Source organism: Cryptotermes secundus, unplaced genomic scaffold (assembly GCF_002891405.2).
Source record: "Cryptotermes secundus unplaced genomic scaffold, Csec_1.0 scaffold652, whole genome shotgun sequence".
Classification (NCBI taxonomy): Eukaryota; Metazoa; Arthropoda; class Insecta; order Blattodea; family Kalotermitidae; genus Cryptotermes; species Cryptotermes secundus.
In genome coordinates this window covers 117,982-129,992 of record NW_019737992.1, presented here as the reverse complement: position 1 = coordinate 129,992, position 12,011 = coordinate 117,982, and the positions used below count along the sequence as shown (strand labels likewise).

The following is a 12,011-nucleotide window of genomic DNA, read 5'->3' as shown; positions in this document are numbered from 1 at the left end:
AGTCTTCCTCACTCCAACTTCTGCTGCATTCTCATCACTTATTTCTAGAAGTGAGCTCACAAATGTATATACTGACACTACATTACTATCACCTGACAATATGAAAGCGTGGTTTTGCACGTTACTTCGTGTGAGCTATACTGTCCTTGGAAGAGTTATGAACGTCACAAGAACTCAAAATATTTAACATGAAGCGAGAAAGAAGTAATTTACTCTAGAATGTGGTGAGTTCATCGTTACACACAGCACGTATGTGGTAGTTTGGGAATGCATATAAAAGTTCGGTCGGAACAAAATTAAGGCAATGTTAGATGCCGGTACCAGGCAACGAATAGTAAAAACTAGCATTTATTGGTAGTCGTATATCTTCTAGATTGTGTAGATTAGTGAGAGTAGTTACACTTGACAAAAGGCTAATCGTATTCATAAGAGACAAACCCATGCTCTCATCAGAGAGGATGTTACATAAAGACTATGACCGCAAGGGTTCATTAAACAAAAAAGTCTCTGTTCGTGAACCTCAAGGGCATGGCGCCAAGAGCAACCGATTGGCGGTAAACCGCCAGTCGTAAAGTACATTTGACTTTGACTTGAAGGGCAAAGGGTTTGGAAGGCTTAGGGTTAGAAGGGAGCTGAGTGTTAAAATTGTTCCTAGGGAATTATGGTTTAAGGCGGATGGTTGGGTTCAGTTGGCCCGGCAGAGAGTCCAGTGGCGGGCTCTTGCGAAAACTGAAATGAACCTTCTTGTTCCGCAAAAGTCCAAGAAGCTTTTGGACAGCTGACCGTCTCTAAGATTCCCAAGAAGGATTCTGCTCCAAGGCGTTAGTTATAAGATAATCGAAGATCACCGGTGGATAGCACAACATGGAATCCGTGAATTTACCCTAAGTTATAAACAACGATGAAGAGGAGGATTCAGTTGACGAAAGAAAGGACGGAATAAAACGAGTGTCAAACGAACTGTGCCAAAACAAATTCGAATTTCGGGGTAACAATCGAAGATATTGTAATGTGTTGGGCATGTCACGCGACAAATACCTTCACGCCGTTCTGGATCTAGCGAATTTATTCCACATTCGCTCTTACACTTGAACAATTTACAATTTCCAAAACACTGTCATCTGCAGGATCACAATTACATCCACTGCTGGAGTCCCTGCCATGCACTCGATACAACACAACTCGCGGCTGCTGGACTTCACCTTCTCTGTCTGGCTTCACGATCCACACTGTGTCACTCCTGATCACACACTCTGCTCACATACCGCTCAGCCGGCTTTTTATACCGTTCCCTGTTGCCTCATGTTACCAGCGGTGCCCCTTTGTTACGTCACAGTGGGAAGTGCTGTTACTTCACCGCGGGGGAGGGGATGTTTACCGAGCGATGGAAGGAGTGAGGGTGTGACGTCACTCGCGAGATCGAAGAGTTCACGTGACCCCTACTTCCTGTTGCGCCATCCACGTCACACTGCTCCCTTCTAAAGGTTGTTCGTCTCGAACAGCCTAACGGTACATCACCTTTCCTTTTTCTTCCCGTTGCCCGTTCTCCAACCGCTACATCCGCTCCCTCTCTAAGACCAGCTTGTCTCGAGCGGTTTCCTGCTAACGTGCCAGGAGATCCAGTTGTATCACAGTCGTCCCTCACATTCATCCATCGCACATTCACTCTCGCTGGGGAAATCAGTACTTCTACTTTACAGGCTCATCCTTTGCTTGAAGTATCTTTTTCCGTTTTGGAGAGTGTCGACCGCTCCACAAGTTACATTTCCTTATTTTTCCTAACCTAACAGTAGATCTGACCATTCGTTTGGCGATATCCAGTCTTGTAGTTTTCGTGAAATTCTTGTCGAAATTTTCCGTGCTTTCCACTTGTACCTTCTTCAGGTCTGGTTTTTTTCAGATATCGTGGCTGTCCGCCGTCTAGGTCCCCCACTCCATTTCTGCCTTGTAGTTGCTGTCTCAGGCCTCGGTCCCTTATGCCAGTGTTGCATTCCGGGCCTTTCCACAGTCTCTTCTCAAACGTCCGTTTCTTGGTGATTTTCGGTGCGAGCTTATTCTTCTTTTGTCCCGTACGCTTGTGTCCTGCACAGCGTGTAATCTTCCTCATGGCTGCGGTTCCTTCTTTCCGCTGTCCACAGATTCTTTGGGTCCAAGATTTCCTGAAGATGTTCCTCTTGCGCCATGCCACTGTTGCACGGCGGGACACCTTCTTGCAGGCGGCAGCCAACATCATCCGGGATCCACAATCGCCTCAGGTCTGTTCCTTTGACTCTCCACGTCGCCCTGCAGTTTGCTTCTTGCCCCTATCCCGCTTCTTTCGTCCTTTGATCGGTTTCAGTACGGTGTTTTCAATGGCGACTTCTCGTTGTTGAGCCACCTCAGGTTTCGTTTCCAATGAGGTCGGCTTTTTCTCTTCTAGACATGCCTCCATCTCTTGACAGGCCATTTCTCTTTTCTGGTATTCGTTGTCTCAAACCACATCGAGGGGATTTCTTCTCGCCAGGCTTTGATTTCCTTTCGCAGTTTTTCTTGGGCGACTCTCCACTCCTCTCGGTCAGCCTCCATTATGGCCAGCAACTCAGCTTGGTTGGTTCTCCTATTGGCCTCCGTCTTTTCTTGGTAGGATTTCATGTTGGCGTCCATTCACGCCAGCATTTCTTCTTTGCCAGTCTTTTTATCGGCCTTCAATACTTCCTTGTCGGTTTTTCTATCAGCCTCTGCCTTCGCCAGCATTTCAATTATTCGCTGCATATCTTGTTTCTCCATTTCTTTTTTGTAGGATAACACTCGATGTACTTGTGAATTCAAGAATTCTTCGTAGAGTGAGGCGTTTTTAAGTTCGTAGACACTTCTGACACCAATTGTCACGTGTTGGGTGTATACACGCGACAAATGACTTCACTCCGTATTGAATATAGCGAATTTATTACACATTCGCTCTCACACTCACACAATTCACAATTTCACAAGTACTGCAATCGGCAGTATCACAGTTACATCCCCTGCTCTCGGCGACTGCTAGACATCTGCTGCACTCGGCGACTTCACGATCCGCACTGTGTCACTCCTGATCACACACTGCTCAACCGGCTTTTTATACCGTTCCCTGTTGCTTGTGTCAACAGCGGTGTCCCGTGTTACGTCACAGTGAGAAGTGCTGTTACGTCACCGCGGGGGAGGGGATGTTTACCGAGCGTTGCGTAATGATGGAAGGAGTGAGGATGTGACGTCACTCGCGAGACCGCAAAGTTCACGTGACCCCTACTTCCTATTGCGCCATTCACGTCACACTGCACGAATTTAGAGTGATTATAGACAAGGTTTAGATTGGTAATTGTATTTATTTAACTCTTTAGTACAGCGCGTGACTGCACTTTACAGTACACTGGTACACACAAAGAGACAAACTAGTGTCCACAGTCACGTCTTCATTGCCGTTGCTGAGTAGCGGCTTTCAACGGCAGACGTCCCCGTTCCTCTGGGTTCCCGAACTATTCCCGGCCTCAGGTACCAGTTTCTCGCAGCAACAGGTCACAAAAACTGAACCGCAGCAGTCATATATCTCAGTCACTGACTCAGCAATTGACTCTTCACTAATTCACAGACTCCTCACTTGTCCTGCTTACATCTCGACATGGACCGCGAAGAAAACACTTCTCCTCTGTTGCATTACAATTGTTGCTTTCGTGTCTGTTGGCGAAGCCTTTAACTAGCAACAGCTGTTATATAGTTGTTTAATTCGCGGTCATTGCCTAACAACGGGTCGACATGCCACAATATCATAATAATATTTTGTATCGATAAGGAACCTGGTCTATCGCTCTCAGAAAAATAAATTGAAAATTTGGTCTGATGGAAAATCTAGATGAGAGGTTATTATTAAAGTGGATTAGTGAAATAACGTTCTATTATGTGAACTTGTTTGATACGATTTAAATTTTGATTAAGCTCGGGACTCATATTTTGAGATTGATTGAACTTCATTTTCCATAAAACCATGGATTTTTGGAATAAGGAAATGACATTTCGTTTTACATTTTTTTATCGATTATGTGTTCTGAGTTTTAATCTTGATGTATAGCAATATGTAAGAATCGCTGTACGGCCTTCAGTCTCCCCATGTCACAATATTTCCTTCATCACGACTTATTTACATTTTGATTTCTCAGCCTCTTTCTTCAACTCGCATCTAGTAATGATATTTCTCAATGAATATTACTGTCTTCTGGTATATATTTGATAGATCGTTACAAACGTTTGGGGGAATATATCGCTTCCATTTTCATGGTTGAATAATAATCCGAGTATGGAAAAAGTATCATGGAATTGAGTGAGGGAGATCCGGACTGGGGCCCTGATCGAGCCAATAGGAACAAGAGCAATAGTATAAACATTTACCCTGAAGAGGAGGTGTGACGTCCCAGAATACGGTAATCTTCACATACAATGGTGCGAGGACCTTAAATCTGGTCTCATAAGTTGGCTTCTTTCAACACCGACGCCTTACTGCCCAGTATTAACGCAGGTTTGTACATAAGTCTCAGTTAGAAACCAGAGATGCCTAATGTTAGCGACGCTATGTGGCGCCATCCATGGAGTTTCTAAGTTCGAGGCAAACATGCCGGCCATTAACTATTAAACCTCAGAACATTTGTAACCAAAATCAGCATTACTACTTCAAACGAAAATTCTGCAGAATTTTCATTGTACTGTACAAACATTCCTATGCTCTTTGCTTGTGAATTATGTACACTGTCCCTCTCTTTCAGCCTACGAGTATGTCATTCCTTTTCATTTTATGTGGACTGTACTTCAAGGGAGTTTGTTCCAAGTAGCTTGAGAGAAGATCAGAAGAAAAGGAACCATTTTGTGTAATGCATTGCGTAATTTTGATACATTGAGGTAAACTTGTGACTAGCGCCTCTTGAACAATATTAATTTTTCTGGCGGATTTGTTGTTTAGATTCCGCATTAAACATCATTGATGAGTTTAATTGTCCCACAGAACTGGGCCCCACAGAAATAAAGGGTTATTCATAAGTCTTTGAAACATTTTGAAAATTTACAATAAATAAACTACACAACGCCGGTCACGGTAGCCGAGCGGTCTAAGGCATGTACTATCTTCACTCGCTTAGAAACCTGGGTCGTGGGTTCGAATCCCACTAAGGGCTTGGATGTTTAGTATGTATGTGTGAGTTTTTCTGTGTTTGTATACAGGTAGAGGCCTTGCGACGAGCTGATCACCCGCCCAAGGAGTCCTACCGAATGTGTATGATATAGAGAAACCGAAGTGAACGGAGAAGTTCATGGAGGTAGGCCTAGGCCTACTGGAGCTGTAGTGCCAAGGAAAAAAAACACACAACCGTTACCAAATTTTATTACACTGAAATAGAGATAAACTCACCAAGTTTTTTTACATAGTTGACAGATGCTCAATATGTCCACCTTTGCTGATACGGCAGACATCTATGCGATAATCCATTTCGTCCCCCACCAGTGTCAGCATATCATGGTTCACCAGAGCCAAAGCAACGGCGATACAGTTGCGAAGATCCGCATGGCAACTATACGCGCGGACTTTTAAAAAAAGCTTGGAGAGATTCATCCTCTATGAGCCTAAGAATTAAATTTCTCTCTTATTTGCATAGTGGGGGATGGAGTCCAGTTGGATCCACTCGGCACGGTGGCCAGTGACTGGCCTATTGTACCTGCCCCGGGTGAAGAATTACCAAGATCCGATGTTTAGTTGATTTGTTGTGAATATTTAAAATGTTACAAGGACTTATGAATAACCCTGTATATGTCTTGTTAAGTCGTATTCAGTTGTATACAACTGTTCCAAAACGTTCTTCGGTTATACTTACACCTGACGAAACACAAGGGGCATTATGCAATTATCAAGTCCCGATGAGGTCAATGTTTTTTTTTTCAATTGAACTAATCCTTCCAGCCGCACTATGGCCCTGGAGTCAACTCAGCCTTTAACAGAGATGATTACTAGGAATATTCTTGGAATATTCTTGGGGTAGAGGGCGGCCGGCACGTAGGGCTGACAAACTTACCGCCATCTCTGAGCCGATTGTCTAGATAATGTGGGACCCTCAACGTCTCACAACCCTATGGGCCTTCACGGCCTGTTACAGGGATACCTTTACTTTTCTGCATTGCATTCTATACCAGCGGAATTCAGTCAGTTTAGCCACCAGCTACAGGTTGAACGATCGGAGAAGAGGGATTTAGTTTCCGGGGGGGAGTACATTTTGGCTGTTTTCTGCAGCGTCCCGATGGGCCCTAAGGCCCACTCGGCCTTCTATCCATTGGGTACTCGCGGCTTATATGTCGGAGGTGAAGAGGTCAGGGCGTGAAGTTGACCCATTTCTGCCTAGTAGCTTGAAGCTACATCGCAAACTGCCTCATACATGGTGCTTAACTAACGACATGCAAACATTTTTTTTTAATTTACCTTTTATATTTAATGTACGTATGATATAGGAGGGCCTCACGGTGAAGGGAGGCTTAATAATTTTTTGTGATGTAACGCCGTTCAGTGCGGTACTTAGTTACCCATCCGAAAGTACATGACTTTATGTACCAGAAGACACCTAGGCCTATATTCCTGATTCATTGCATCAGCAGCAGAACTTATATTTACAGCATAATATTTGTACTATCGATTATCAGAGTTAATAAATTGTACCTGCATCAGGCGAACACATTCATTGAGGGCCACAATGTCGCCAGCGCATTTGGAACGTACGTGTTCTGAAAATCCCAGCCACGTTTCCTCTCTGCTCTTCCTTGACCTTAAACAGGAGTTAGGTCTAAAGCTCAATGTGTTCTTGGTCTTTCCACTTTTCCTGAGTCTTATAGCATCCACTCGTCCCCGGGGTTGGTATTCAAAACCTAGTTTCAGTAAGGCCTTTCCAAGGTGGCTGCTCCTTTGTCTTGACATTGCGAGGGGACTGGTGCCTCTCTGTGACCTGAGAGCGACGCACTCTTATGAGGTGGTTGAAGCTCCTGCAGGCCTAACCAAGCATGTAATGTCCAAGGGTAGAGACCAGTCTGAAGTTACCCCAATTTGACTGTTGAGACCAGTCTGAAGTTACCCCAATTTGACTGTTGAGACCAGTCTGAAGTTAGACCAGATTGACTGTTCAGAGGATTATGATGGCACCCTCACCAATGGATCTTCCTTGCGAAATTTTGGTAGCCTATTCACGGGACTCAACATATTACTCAGAAGAAGTTCAAGGGAAACCAAAACTAATCAAATGTATTCTATCTTGTACATATTATATTAATATATTTTGATTCCGTATTAAATGGACCACTCTCTTTCTCTGCAAGTCGGGTCCTCAGGTTGCGAATGCAGGAGAAAGCTTCATGTTGTTTAGGGTAGCAACTTCAAGATGATGCAGGGTAGTTACAATATACTGCCGATTACAGTGGCAACGTGGTCTAAGATATGAACTGTCTTCGTCCACTTAAGCACTGGGATCGTAGGTTCGAATCACACTTGAGGCATGAATGTCTGTGTGCGTTTATTCTGTGTTTGTGCTGTTCTGTGTGCAGGTAGCGGCCCTGCGACGGGCTGATCCCTCGTCCAGGAAGTCCTACCGACTGTGTAAACGATGTTGAAATTGAAAAGCGGCCAAGGCCCAATAGAGGGTTGTTGTTACATAGATAGATAGATAGATAGATAGATAGAGTGAGCATCATGGTGTAGTGGTTAGCATAACTGTTGCCTATTCATGATGCTCTGAGTTCATACTTATGGTGCCGACACTGGAGGATCCTTGGGTTTGTTATATTATGAAATACTGCACAGGACCAGTCATGGGCTCTTGTGAACACTCTAATGAACATTTTAGTTCCATAAAAGACGGGGAGTTTCATAGCAGAGTGAAAGCTAGCTTCTGAAGGATGCCTGTTGCTCGAAATTATGCGTAGTTAATTATATTTAAAATGTAGTGTATAAGATTTTCACAGCGACGGTTACGACGCGTTCTGTATCCTGGGACATAGCACCATGAAGTTCGTTGAAAGTCAGCCGACGTTTCGGAGAAACATGAATCCTTTATCTTCAGGTTTGAATGGTAGGCCCAATAAGAAACCAAGGTGAAGCAGGTAGAAACAGAGCTCAGCAGACTACACGGCGTTACGTTCTAGAAGATGTAACCATTTGTATTTAAGTTGCTCAGAGCACTGCAACAATATTAACACGAGTTTCATTGAATGGCTCGATCTATGTAATGCGTGGGCTTACATGAAAGAATGGCGGTTTGAAGGACGAGGAGCATCGGATATGAGGCGAGGCCCGCAGATATAAGCAAAACACAAGAGACATCGGTCTTCCATATCCTTTGATCTGTAGAGGAAAGATATTCCTGCCGATAGCGCACAATGAGGGACACGCGAGCGAGGAGCTGCGGCATGTGCCTGTTCCCAAGGGAAGATGCCAGCTGGTCCGAACATTATTTATCAAGCGTTTTCTTTCATGACAGCGTTAACCAGCGTTTCAAACATTCTCCCCGCATTCGCTCTCTTATTTCGAAATACGTTTTATGTTTACATTTTCTGGAAAATCGAGATTAATTTACAGTTCTATCAGGTATACAATTTAAAAACTTGTTTCCTGATAATTCACTGTGAGACCTGCGGATTCATGCCGGCATTGCTAGCTTAGGGCCACACCGAACAAGGTGGAGAACAGACTAAAGTAAAATAAAGTAAAGGTAAAGCTATCCCTGTACCAGGCCGTGAAGGCCCATAGGATTTTGAGACGTTGAGGGTCCCACATTTTCTAGAATCGGCTCAAAGATGGCGGTAAGGTTCTCAGCCTTACGCGCCGACCGCGTTTTTCTCCCCAGGAAAATTATTTAATTAATTCCTGGTACTCATTTCTGTTAGAGGCTGAGTCGACCCCAGGGGCTACTTTTTGAATTTGTATTTGGAAGGTTCTTGGTTCGAATTTCGCCCGGAACACCAGATACCAGGCCTGAGAGTTCAGTTGTTTTCGTCAGTCTCTTTAGCAAAATAACGGATAGTGTCTCTCTTGGGCCACGGCCGCTTCCTTCCAAATCAATTCACATTCATCAGTCATCAGCCACGATACCATCCGAGGCTGTGAGTACGTCGTTAAATAACCAAGGAAAAAGAACATAATTATTTACTTGCAAGATTATATTATAATATTAACACTTCTAGTTGTGACTTTTGTTTCATGAGCAATGTTTTCCCTTGCTATTCAAATTGTGCATACGTCTTCTATATAAATATATATTTTCTTTAATAAATTATAATACATTAATTTATGTACTATTATTTATGTGTAAACTGATATATTTGGACTTATATATTGTGACATACCTGCTGATGAACCGGAATAGTGGAGCCAAGGAGACGGCCGTTGCTAGGGAACGACCGATAAACCCACTTTCGCGGCAACGAACACGTGGCGCCACAATAGATCTATTGGATCCGACCCGAGGACCTTGAGCTGCAGCATGGAGGATAGCAGTTAGAGGGCGGTTGGATTGTTAGTGAGAGCTGGAGAGTTAACTCAAAGAGTTAGCGGAGTCTGAGAAGCCGAGTTAAAGGACAGAGTTACGGGGGGAAGCGGAGGATGATTGAGCTACTGCGTTCACAGTCACACAGTCGGCTGATTGTACAAGTATTTAGTGATCTGAACGAAACGTTTTTACATACTTCACTTTATGTGGTGTGTTCGCGGCCAACTCACGATTGGCGACGGTGGTATCGTTGAAGTTTGCCGCCCGGCCGCGCCTGTGCGCAGTGCTGTGCGAATCATCAAAACAAGCTGTTAGCTTGTGTTCACCAAGATGGCGGATGTCGCGTCGCTGAAATCTGAATGACTAAATACCCAGGAGCAGCTTCTGTAGTAAAACAAGAGCATAAATTATTCACTGACGTTGAGAACCGGACGGATCCACCCCGACTGAAATGGGACAAATCTCTGAGTGGGCCCCTCCTGTGAATAGTGTGGAGGGGTACAGAGCAAATTTGCAAAAGTCTGGATGGGAAGCCGCTTTTCAGCGCTCGTCATGGCATGTGCTCAGTAAGGCTGTATGAAGTGACGTCGCCCTGGAGGTGAGTGCACAGGCAGGACACAGCGATGCAGTGAACAAAACCTCAGTGGAACGGACGGCAGAGGATGACTTCCGAGAAGTAAAGAGACGCAAAAGTCATATCTCTAATGATACCTCGCAGACAACCACGAGGTCGACTAAACCAGTACCGACGTTTGTAGCTGTGAAGCTATCTCTAGAAGCAGTGATAACTCGCAAATTCTTCGCACCTGTCAGAACTACTGACGTAGGCACGGAGACTACTGGAACAGAGAACGCACAACAGGGGCAGGAAGCCACCAGTAGTGGATGACTTCTACCATAAACATCATTCAACTAAAAAGCTACTTAAGTGAACACATCAAAGAAGAGTACGAGTTCCGAAACACACGAAAGGAACCCGTGTCATAACAAAGTTGGTCACTACCTGGCGATTTGTACCTTTTCAATTTTGCAGTAGCACTTTCAACGTCAAAAGGGCTGGGGTCAGGTACTAACGGCTCAGCTGTATGGATTTCTGTCTGCGTAACATCACTGACCCTATGTACATTCAATAACTGAGAGAAGTAGTTCCTCCACCTATTCAAAATGTGGGAATCTGCAAGCAGATCACCATTTTCAGCCTTCACTAAGTTACTGCTAGGTTGGTAACCCCTCTTCATTTATTCCACTATACAGGTGTCTAATGTTCTTGTTCGTACTGTTCATTGCAAGCTCATCAATTTTGTCTTTCAGATATTCCCTCTTTTTATTCCTGAAATGCCTGCTTCTTTCGCGTCTTACAATGTTAAGATTATCCCTATTTATTTCGCTTGGATTCTGTAACCACTGCAATTTGACTTGTTTGCTTTGGTCTAGTAATTTTCAGCATCCTTCATCAAACCATGGCTTATGCTTCTTCAGTTCATCATAATCTAGATTCTCCTTGGCAGAAATTTTGATATTCCCTCTAATATTTTCCCAAGCTTTATTAGCATCCACCTCAGTTTTCCAAAGCCGCCAACCTATTTGAGATTTCAACACAATACTGCTCTTTACTATGTACCTCGTTTAATTCTCTCCAAATTGAACCTCTCAATATTAACTGTGTGTGTATTTTGTTTAGTCACTGGCAGTCTTTCCCTAGCCTTTGCCACCACCAGGGAGTGGTCAGTATCACAATCTGCTGCCCTGAATGATCAGACATCAAGAGAACTTGAATACCGTCTCCTTTCTATCAAAAGATGGTCGATTTGATTGTGTATCTTCCCATCAGGAAATGTCCAAATAAATTTATGAATGTTACGATGTGGGAACATTGTACTTTTGACAGTAAGATTTCTCGATGTGGTAAAGTTTGTTACTCTAACTCACTAGGGGGCACGCGTTAGCGTATTTGGTCGAGGCACTATGCTATAAGCCAGAAGATTACGGGTTCAAATCCCGATGAGGTCATTGGGTTCTTTCAATTGACCTAATCCTTCCAGCCGCACTATGGCCCTGGAGTTGACTAAGTCTCTGACAGAAATGAGTACCAGGAATATTCTTGGAATATACTTGGGGGTAATGGGCGGCCGACGCGTAAGGCTGGCAACTTTGACGCCATCTATGAGCCGATTGTATAGAAGATGTGGGAACCTCAACATCTCACAACCCTATGGGCTTCCACGGCCTGTTACAGGGATACTTTTACTTACCTTTACTTTTGGGCCGCTCCATAGCTTAAGCGGTTAGTTGCTGGCTTCCCACCGCGGCGGCCCGAGTTTGATTCCGGGTCTGGTCAAGTGGGATTTGTGGTAGACAAAGAAGCGCTGGGGCGGGTTTTCTCCGAGTACTTCGGTTTCCCATGCCAATCTTCATTCCACCAAATTTTCCATCATCACAATCACCCGGGGCAGGCTACAATAGGCCAATCAGTGGCCGCCGTGCCGAGTGGACCAA

General features: G+C 44.3%; 1 protein-coding gene across 1 annotated transcript in view; it reads left to right on the top strand.

Annotated features, from left to right (window-relative positions):
• The window catches only part of LOC111870658 (protein CBFA2T1), a 657,082-nt gene that overhangs the window by 527,493 nt on the left and 117,578 nt on the right, over window positions 1-12,011 (top strand). The gene's annotated exons all lie outside the window — the stretch shown is intronic.